This window comes from Podarcis cretensis (genome assembly GCF_951804945.1).
Source record: "Podarcis cretensis genome assembly, chromosome: 6".
Lineage (NCBI taxonomy): Eukaryota > Metazoa > Chordata > Lepidosauria > Squamata > Lacertidae > Podarcis > Podarcis cretensis.
In genome coordinates, this window is record NC_137175.1 from 101,718,207 (window position 1) to 101,726,217 (window position 8,011).

Here is an 8,011-nt window from a genome sequence, read left to right on the forward strand (position 1 = left end):
CGCTTTCTATTGAGATAGAACCAAAACACCTATGCTTGATTAGGGCTGTTAAGAAACATTTCACTCTGAGATTTTTGAGTGAATGTGCATTCTAACCCAAAAAACACTAATTTGCAACAAAACCAATTAGAGCTTTATCTCTCTTTTTAAGTGGATGGAACCCAAAACACCGTTTTGCTTTGGTTGGAGGTTATTCTGGTGCACACCCAAAAAAACCCATGCGAATTGAAATAAAGGTTATTCGTCTTTCTACGCATATGGGAGCGAAAAGACGGTTTTGTGTTATATTGGCCTCATTACACTTTGCGATTTCTGGGTTAATGTGCATTAACACCACGGAACACAACTTGAAATAAGCTAAATCCAAGATTCTTCTTTCTATGTAGCTGGAACACAAAACAACCTGTTTGGGGGGGTTTAGGCTCATTACACTTCGCTTTGCTAATTGTGGGTGGAAAGAGCATGGGAAGAACAATGCAAACTTTTTCGTCCGCTTTCTATTGAGATAGAACCAAAACACCTATGCTTGATTAGGGCTGTTAAGAAACATTTCACTCTGAGATTTTTGAGTGAATGTGCATTCTAACCTCAAAAACACCAATTTGCAGCAAAACCAATCAGAGCTTTATCGTCTTTCTTTTTAAGTGGATGGAACCCAAAACACCGTTTTGCTTTGGTTGGAGGTGATTCTGGTGCACACCCATAAAACACCATGCGAAGTGAAATAAAGGTTATTCGTCGTCTTTCTACGCATATGGGAGCGAAAAGACGGTTTTGTTGGCCTCATTACACTTTGCGATTTCTGGGTTAATGTGCATTAACACCACGGAACACAACTTGAAATAAGCTAAAGCCAAGATTCTTCTTTCTATGTAGCTGGAACGCAAAACAACCTGTTTGGGGAGGTTAGGCTCATTACACGTCGCTTTGCTATTTGTCGGTGGAAAGAACAATGCAAACTTTTTCGTCCGCTTTCTATTGGGAACCAAAACACCTATGCTGGATTAGGGCTGTTAAGAAACATTTCACTGAGATTTTTGAGTGAATGTGCATTCTAACCCCAAAAACACCAATTTGCAACAAAACCAATCAGAGTTTTATCTTCCTTCTTTTTAAGTGGATGGAACCCAAAACACCGTTTTGCTTTGGTTGGATTCTGGTGCACACCCATAAAACACCATGCGAATTGAAATAAAGCTTATTCGTCGTCTTTCTACGCATATGGGAGCGAAAAGACGGTTTTGTGTTATATTGGCCTCATTACACACACTTTGCGATTTCTGGGTTAATGTGCATTAACACCACGGAACACAACTTGAAATAAGCTAAATCCAAGATTCTTCTTTCTATGTAGCTGGAACGCAAAACAACCTGTTTGGGGTTTAGGCTCATTACACCGCTTTGCTATTTGTGGGTGGAAAGCATGGGAAGAACAATGCAAACTTTTTCGTCCGCTTTCTATTGGGAACCAAAACACCTATGCTTGATTAGGGCTGTGAAGAAACATTTCACTCTGAGATTTTTGAGTGAATGTGCATTCTAACCCCAAAAACATTAATTGGCAACAAAACCAATCAGAGCTTTATCTTTCTTTTTTAGTGGATGGAACCCAAAACACCGTTTTGCTTTGGTTGGAGGTTATTCTGGTGCACACCCAAAAAAACACCATGCGAATTGAAATAAAGCTTATTCGTCGTCTTTCTACGCATATGGGAGCGAAAAGACGGTTTTGTGTTATATTGGCCTCATTACACACACTTTGCGATTTCTGGGTTAATGTGCATTAACACCACGGAACACAACTTGAAATAAGCTAAATCCAACGCCAAACAACCTGTTTGGGGACGTTTAGGCTCATTACACTTCGCTTTGTGCGTGGAAAGAGCATGGAAAGAACAATGCAAACTTTTTCGTCCGCTTTCTATTGGGAACCAAAACATCTATGCTTGATTAGGGCTGTTAAGAAACATTTCACTCTGAGATTTTTGAGTGAATGTGCATTCTAACCCCAAAAACATTAATTGGCAACAAAACCAATCAGAGCTTTATCTCTCTTTTTAAGTGGATGGAACCGAAAACACCTTTTTGCTTTGGTTGGAGGTTATTCTGGTGCACACCCAAAAAAACCCATGCGAATTGAAATAAAGCTTATTCGTCGTCTTTCTACGCATATGGGAGCGAAAAGACGGTTTTGTGTTATATTGGCCTCATTACACACTGCGATTTCTGGGTTAATGTGCATTAACACCACGAAACACAACTTGAAATAAGCTAAATCCAACGCAAAACAACCTGTTCGGGGCCGCTTATTCGTCTTCTTTCTACGCATATGGGAAAGAAAAGACGGTTTTGTGCTATATTGGCCTCATTACACACACTTTGCGATTTCTGGGTTAATGTGCATTACCACGGAACACAACTTGAAATAAGCTAAATCCAAGATTCTTCTTTCTATGTAGCTGGAACGCAAAACAACCTGTTTGGGGTTTAGGCTCATTACACTTCGCTTTGCTATTTGTGGGTGCAAAGCATGGGAAGAACAATGCAAACTTTTTCGTCCGCTTTCTATTGAGATGGAACCAAAACACCTATTGTCAGAGCTGCCTCCAGGTCCCAGCTCACAGAGGACCAACGCTAGGCTGTAGTTATGTACAAAAGTCTTTATTGAGATTCAGTCTCCATTTTAAAGCCGCAGCGTGCAGCTCTACGTCCCGACCTTAGACCGGCGAAGTCCTGTCTGAGTCTCCTCCCCCTCCACACCAGTTTAAGACTCTCGCTTTGCTCCACCTCTTCCTAAATTCCTTTCTCCTCTGGGCCCTCCTGCCCGCTAGGGTCTCATCCTTCCTGGACTCCTCTGACGCTGACCCTGACGATTCTTGCCCCTCCTTCCGGCGGGCTTTAGGACCTGGTTCCCTATCCGGGCTACCTTCTGTGCCGCTTGCCTGTACCTTTGAACTTGGCGCGCGCGCCCAGCCTGCAACTTTCCTCTTAACCGTTAACTCGCTCTCCGATGGAGGCGTGGTCCACCCTGACTCATCTTCTCTCGCTGGTGGTGCATATGTGGGCTCTGACACCTGGGACTCCTCCCCCCCACTACGCTCTGGTGGGGAAGCTGGTCCTGACTTCCAACTGCTGCTCTGGGAGTCCCCGCTGGCCCCTTGCTTCTGGGGTGTCCCCCTTGGGTCGCCCCTTGCCCTGCCCATCGGCGCCCCCTTCTGTGAATCTTCCGATTCGCTGGAGAGGCTCATGGAATCTATCGGGCTGCTGTCATATTCTCCTACGCTGCCCTCGGATTGCTCCCCCTCGCTTTCCATCTCCTCTCCTCCCTGCGCTCCCGCTGAGTCCCTGACATCCATCCCCCCGTCGAAGCCCCCCTTCCCCCCTCCCCCTCTTCTGGCGTAGGTTCCGGGTGCTCCAATGCTATGGGGGTGCATGCCGGATACCGGTCTTCCCCCCTGGCATGCTGCCAGTCCGTGACGGGTACATCGACGTCGCTCTCCTCCGCTTCCATCTCGTTGCCGGCGTGCTCGAAACCAGGATCCTCCCCCAACCCGTCCATGCCCCCTTGTTCCCCCATTTCCTCTGGGTAGTCTGCGTGCCAGGGCCCTCTGAGCAGTCTCCTGCGCCACTCCTCCTCGGGTTGAGTGTCCCACCAATAAGAGCGCTCCGCACCCAAGTCTGAGACCGACCCCTCCGGCGAGGTAGTCTCTGGAACCGTCTCCTCAGCCGAGGAGAACCCCTGAAACGTACTGGCTGAGAGTGTGGGGGTGAAAAGATATTCATCAAAATAATCCTCCGGCATGGGCCTGTGTGGGAAGAGTGCGTGGAACTCGTCTTTGAGGTAGTGCTCCTCCACCGCATAGTACGGCACCCAGCTGTTGGCGCTGGCTGGGGCACCTTCCCTTGCGATGAGATATTCGACTCCCTCTTCCCCCCATCTCGAGTCCAAAATCTCCGTCACTTCGTTGAGTGGCCCCGCCCTCGGCGACCCCCCTGTCATGGGTGCATCTCTAAGCGGACTGGGAGCTGTTCCTGGCTCCTGAAACCTGTGAGGTTGCTTGTAGGGCGTTAGCACCGATCTATGAAAGACCGGGTGCATTCTGGAACCCTCCGGTAGTGTCAAACGGAAAGCCACTGGGTTGATCTGTGCCTCGACTAGGTAAGGGCCCAACTGCTTGTGTCCTAGCTTCTTCTTAGCTAAGGATCTGGCCGGCACTGCCTGGGCCGCTAACCAGACCCAGTCCCCTACCCGTATGTCCTCCCCCACTCTTCTGTGTTTGTCTGCTTGCATCTTGTATACGTGTTTTGCTAGGTCTAACTGTCTACGGAGCTGTTCATGGACCTCCTGTAACTCCTCTGCCAATGCCTCTGCTCCCTGTGGCTCCCCCTCCCCCTCTTTCTCTAAGCCCGGGAAGGTCCTGGGATGTCGCCCGTGGTTGGCAAAAAACGGTGTCACCCCCGTGGACACGTGTTGTGTGTTGTTGTAGGCAAACTCGGCCAGGGGCAGATAGTCCACCCAGGTCGAGGGCTGCTGGTTGGCGTAACATCTCAGGTACTGCTGCATGACGGCGTTGACCCTCTCCGCTTGTCCGTTGGTCTGCGGGTGTCTTGCCGACGCTAGGTTGACCTTGACGTTCAGGATCCCCATCAGCTTCCGCCAGAAACTCGAGATGAACTGGCGCCCCCTGTCGGACAGGATAGACCGTGGCAGGCCGTGTACCTTGAACACGTGGTCTATGAACAGCTTGGCTGTCTGTTCCGCTGTGGCCACCTTCGCGCAAGGAATGAAGTGCGCCATCTTGGTGAACATGTCGACTACCACGAGTACTGCCGTTTTGCCCCTAGAGCTGGGCAGGTCAGTGACAAAGTCCAAGGCTACCCTCTCCCACGGTTCGGACGGGGTCTGCAGCGGTTCTAACAGTCCCGCCGGCGGTCTGTGTACTGGCTTGGCCCTTTGGCATGTGTCGCACCTCGTGACGTATTCCGCGACTTCTCCCCGCATCTTGGGCCACCAAAAGTCTCTGGCTACTAATTCCACCGTCTTTTCCTTGCCGAAATGTCCGGCGCTGGGTGCGTCGTGTAGCTGTTGCAGTACTGTCGCGCGGAGTTCATCTCCCGGTACGTAGATGGCCCCCTTGCGGAGGAGCAGTCCGTCGCGTATCTGGAACTCGTCGTCCTTTGCCGTGCCGCTGTGCACCTCCTCCATCTTGGAGCGCGCGAAGGAATCTGTTCGCAGCTCGCGCCGTATCGCTTCCAGGTCTACTGTGGCAGAAGCGCATGCCCACGCCTTGGGTGCGAAAATGTGTTTGGCCGCTACCGGTGCTGCTTCCTCCAGATACTGCGGCTTCCTGGATAGCGCATCAGCCATGACGTTGTTGTCTCCGGGGATATATTCTATCCTGAAGTCGAAATCCGCAAAGAACTCCGCCCAGCGGATGTGTCTCTGGTTCAGGAACCGCGCCGTGCGCCAGTACTCCAGGTTCTTATGGTCCGTGCGAACTTGCACCGTGTGTTTGGCTCCGATGAGGAAGTGCCGCCACGCCTTGAATGCTGCATGAATGGCCAGCAACTCTCTGTCCCAGATGGTGTAGTTCTGCTCCGACTTGCTGAGTTTCCTGGAGTAGAAAGCACACGGCCTCCAATCCCCTTGCGGGTCTCGCTGCAACAGGACTGCCCCCACGGCTCTGTCGGAGGCATCCGTCTCCACCCTCATGGGCTTGCTGGGGTTCACATGCAGCAGTTGTTCCTCGGAAGCGAAAAGACGCTTGAGTTTCTGAAAGGACTGCTCCGCCTGCTCCGTCCAGATGAACTTCTTCTTCTTGGAGCTGAGGGTGTCCGTGATGGCCGCCGTCTGCATAGCGAAACCCTTGATGAACTTGCGATAAAAGTTAGCAAAGCCGACAAACCACTGGACCTCCTTCCGATTGCGCGGGCTTTTCCAGTCCAGTACTGATCGTACCTTGGCGCTGTCCATGGCGATTCCCTTGGCGGATAGCTTGTAGCCCAGGAAATCCACCTCCGTCATGTCGAACTGGCATTTCTCCAGTTTGGCGTAAAGCCTGTGCTCCCGTAGTCTTTGCAGGACTTCCTTGACATCTCTCTCGTGAGCCTCCTGCGATTCCGAGAAGATCAGAATGTCGTCCAGGAAGCAGACGCACTTCTTGTAGAGGAGCCCCGCTAACACGTGATGCATGAAGGCTTGGAAGCAGTGGGAGCCATTTTGTAAACCGAAGGGCATAACCCTATACTCATAGGTGCCCAAGGGCGTGAACATGGCCGTCTTCCACTCGTCGCCCTCCCGCATGCGTATAAGATTGTACGCCCCTCGTAGATCCAGCTTGGTGAAGATGCGTCCCTTCCTCACCGTCGCGAGCAAGTCGTCGATCTTGGGCATCGGGAAAGCCGTGGGCTTGGTTTTCGAATTTAAAATTCTGAAATCAACTACAAGCCTCTTCTGGGGCGTGTCTTTTTTCTTCACAAAGAACACAGGACTGCCCCCCACTGCTTTGGATTCTCGGATGAATCCCCGCTTCAAATTGTGATCTATGAACTCCCTGAGCTCTTGCAGTTCGTCTTCAGACATGGAGTACAGTTTTCCGGTCGGCAGCGTTGCCCCCGGCAGGAGGTCAATCTTGCAGTCGTAGGGTCTGTGGGGAGGCAGCTTGTCCGCTTCCTTCTCGCAGAAGACCTCCAAAAACGCCTTGTACTTGTCGGGTACAGCTTGCAGCATGCCCAGTTGTAGCTGTGGGTCATCCTCTTGCCCCTCGTCCTCCTGGTTAGTCATGATGCAATGTTCTGCGCTGTAGGAGGAGCAGAAGGTCAATTTACGCTGGTACCATGCCAATGCCGGGCTGTGCCTGTCCAACCAGCTCATGCCCAACACTATGGGCGTGTCTGACAGTTGGGTGACGTTGAAGCTGATGACTTCGCGGTGATTTCCAATGCGCATCACCATTGGCGGCGTTTGCTGTACCACCTGTCCCCCCAGCAATTCTCTTCCATCGACTGTCACTACTTTCAGGGGCATCGTGGCAGGCAGGAGCGCTATGCTATGTTGCTTGATGAAATCCACCCCCATAAAGTCTGCATTGCTACCAGAGTCAATGGTAATAGGCACTTCCATGGTGAGTCCATTGGGAAGCTGGAGTGTTGCGGTGAGCTGCACCACTGGTTTGGGCGGGAGGGGGTCTGTGGGCTGTAAGATTCCTGGGGACTGCTTCACTGATTCGTCTGGCTGGGCCCCAGCGGCTCTGCTTCCAGCCAGACTTCGTCGTTTCCCTGCTGCGGTTCCCTCTGCTGAGCTGCTTCTGTTACTTTTGCTGAGGCTGCATTGTGCTTGTGGAGCCTCTGGGGGCACTCTTTTGCCATATGCTGAGCACTTTCGCAGATGTAACACTTCCTGTTCCCTCTAGGAGGCTTCACCTTGGCTGCTCCTGGTGTGAGGGCTCTGGTCGCTGACTGAGCCTTGGCACCACCTATCTCCATCGGCTCCTCTCCCCCTCCCAGTGGAGGCGTGGATTGAGCGCGCGCTGAGTCTCTGGGAAAGAAAGGAGGTGCCCTTGCTGGCGTGCGTCCCCAACGCCCTTCATCTTTGCTCCAGGGATGTTCTTCCAGCCGCACACCAATCGTCAGCGCCTTCTGGACCACTTCTTGAGTGCTCCGTGGCCTCTCCCCCCTTGCGATTTCGTCTTTCACAGCCCCGTTGAGCCCCTCCCAGAACAGGTCCCTGACGGACGCTGAGTCCTTTTCCCATCCCAGCGCGTTGACCAATGCAAAAAAGGCGGAATGATATTGCCTTACAGTGGCTCTGCCTTGTTTCAGACCGTGAATCTCTTTTCTAGCGACATCGACATCTATCTCCGATAAAAAACAATCGTCCATCGCCTTAATGAAGGCTTTTGCGTTTTGGAGGGCTGGATCATTATCTCTCCACAGATTGCGCAACCACGCTTTAGCTTCTCCATGGAGATGCGTTAGTATGAAGCCTACTTTCTCCTGCTCATCTCTAAAG